The 2,900-nt window shown below is 31.4% G+C and overlaps 1 long non-coding RNA gene across 1 annotated transcript; it reads right to left on the bottom strand.

Annotated features, from left to right (window-relative positions):
• Positions 1 to 260: 260 nt before the first annotated feature.
• On the bottom strand, positions 261 to 1,759 carry LOC110892066. Its single transcript, XR_002565802.2, has 2 exons — positions 1,356 to 1,759; positions 261 to 521 (listed from the first exon to the last, which is right to left on the bottom strand). It is a non-coding gene; the product is annotated as an uncharacterized LOC110892066 (long non-coding RNA).
• Between the last annotated feature and the right edge of the window lie 1,141 nt (positions 1,760 to 2,900).

Genomic DNA, 2,900 nt, shown 5'->3' on the forward strand with positions numbered 1-2,900 from the left:
ATATTGGAACAAAGAAAGTGCAAAGTACTGTCACCCATTAATTTATGTTTTCTCTCTCTCTCTCTCTTGATTAAAGTACTTTTCTTTCATTATTTTATGTTTTCTCTCTCTGATGATTAAAGTTCTATCACCCATTAACAAAGATATTCAAGCAACCATCAACAAAAGCACTGATCAAACACACATAGAGCAAAAATGTACAAAAATCTCAGTGAAAAAAAAATGTAACACGGATATAGCAAAAATGTACAAAAATCTGAGGCAAAAATAAAATGTAACATGGTAAAAACAAAACCAAAAAATCCATAACATATAAAATTCTCAGATTCAACACAGCAAAAAGTCTACATAAATCTCAGGCATTTTTGCTTTGATTGATTGTTACATTTCTAACACAAACATCTTTTGAATCATCTTCAACAACTTCAACATCATCTTCAGCATCTGAAACATCATCTTCAAAGTGTAGATTTCCAAACAAAGCTGAAAAAAACATACTTATTCACCTTCTTGAACAAGATCTAAAACAAATTTTACAAAAAAAATGATGTAATCAATAATAAAAACAACAGTCTAAAAAAGTGTACAACACACTTTATTTTCAGTAACGTGCATTATTTATGTAACACGAAAAAATGTAACATGCATTTTTTAATTATCAATTTATGCCAGAAAAACAACACACTTTATTTTAAGTAACGTGCATTATTTATGTAACACGATAAAATGTAACTATTTATGTTTTTTTAGAATTTTTAAATATGTAACTAACAAAACATATTAGAATTGTTACATTACTAAACCCATCTATGTTGGGTTACATAAAGATGTTACACAAAAAACAAGAAAAGTAACTTCAATTTAATTCAATAAACAAGAACTTAAATCAAATTGTTTCGATTTGTTCAGAAATCAGAAACAAATTTTACACAAAAAATGATAAAATCAATAATAAAAAGCAATATGTATAGAAAACAAGAACTTAAAAACCTTCATCTTCTTAAACAAAAAATAAAAAAAGTTATAGATCCACAAAAAAAAACAACAAAAATGCAGAGTAAAAAATTGCAGATTTGCAAAAAAAGCTTAAAAACATACATATTCACCTTCTTGAACAAAAAATTCGAACAAAACCCTTCAGCATCCTCAAAAAACGTAAAAAAGGATGTGTAATTTTACTGGATCTTTGCCTGGTTCGAACAAAAACATCATCTTCAACATCGGATTTGCAGATCCATAAAACAAGAACTTAAAAACCTTTATCTTCTTGAACAAAAAAAAAAATTGTAGATCCATAAAAACAACAAAAATGCAGACTAAAAATGCAGCCTAAAATAATGAATCAAATCGAGCACCTGAAATTGGCTTTGGCTTTGATTATTCATGTTTTCAGCTCGACCCTCCACCACCCTAGCTCCCAACAACCACCACTACCACCGGACCACCACTTGCCACCATCCTTCATCAACCTTCAACGATCACCACCCACCTGCGATCCAGATCTAGATCTTGACGGGTTTAAAAGAAACATGATGGATCCAGGTCTAGATGACGGTACAGATCTAGATCTAGATGGCGTCTACATCGATCTAATGCTCATCAGTTTCTCCGATTTCATTTTTGTTCTTGTTTTCTCTATAATGGAACAAGAGAGAGAGAGGGAAAGAGGGAAAAGTGTGCTAGAGAAGAGAGATGATGGAGGAAATGATCTGGTGAGTTTTGCAAAGGTTTGGTGAGATTTAATGGTAGAGAGAGAAAATGGTATTAAATGAGAAAGATGACAAGAAGAAGAAAAGTATGTGTAAAGACTTACACATTTCCATTCAAACAAAAAGGTAAAAAGAAAAAGACCGTTATGCCCTTTCCTACTCTCAATCTAAATACATACGTGGATCAATCCTAGCCACATGTGTGAGTTTTCAGGGTTTAGTCAACTGGAGTGAGTTTTTTCCTTATAATTAGCCTATATTATATATATACATATATATATATATATATATATATATATATATATATATATATATATATATATATATATATATATATATATATATATATATATATATATATAGGGGGCCGCTAGAATGAGAACCACCTCGAGTTGTAAGAACCGCGAGAACTACTTGATCCGGGGCGAGGTGGACCAATTTTTTTTTTCAAAAACGTACATGCATGTATTATAAACACATTCGTAAAAAAAAGTTTAAAAAAAATGTCGTGCATCTAGTTTTTTACACCACAAGTTTGTGGTTTACGAGTTCCGTAAATTTACGGAACTCATAAACCACAAACTTGTGGTGTAAAAAACTACACGCACGGCATTTTTTTAAATTTTTTTTTACGAATGTGTTTATAATACATGCATCTACGTTTTTGAAAAAAAAAATTTGGTCCACCTCGCCCCGTACGGTGTGGTTCTCGCGGTTCTTACAACTCGAGGTGGTTCTCATTCTAGCGGTCCCCTATATATATATATATATATATATATAGAGAGAGAGAGAGAGAGAGAAACGGGATCAGGAGAAAATGCCCAAACGTGTGAGAACGCATCCTGACCTAACACGTGGTGCGGGACATAATTAGGGTCCGAGGGGTATTTTGTCTTTTCAATCTTCTTTTATTTTCCCAACGCGGTATAATATTTTCTGGCATCTAAGATTTTTTTGGCGTTAATTGTATTTATTAAACTTTTTGGCATTGAATTAATTGTTTTTGTGTCACATATATAATTTTTTGGCGTTATAGCATTTTCTGGTCAATTTTTTTGGCGTTTTGTGTAATAATTCACTACGAGTCATTAATATTTTCATAAGTTAACATTAAGACCAAATGTTTTTTTTGGCGTTTAGTTAATTTTTTGGCATTTAATACATTTGACAAGTTGCTTTGCCAGCACCCGT

Source organism: Helianthus annuus, chromosome 11, assembly GCF_002127325.2.
Source record: "Helianthus annuus cultivar XRQ/B chromosome 11, HanXRQr2.0-SUNRISE, whole genome shotgun sequence".
NCBI classification, from domain to species: Eukaryota; Viridiplantae; Streptophyta; class Magnoliopsida; order Asterales; family Asteraceae; genus Helianthus; species Helianthus annuus.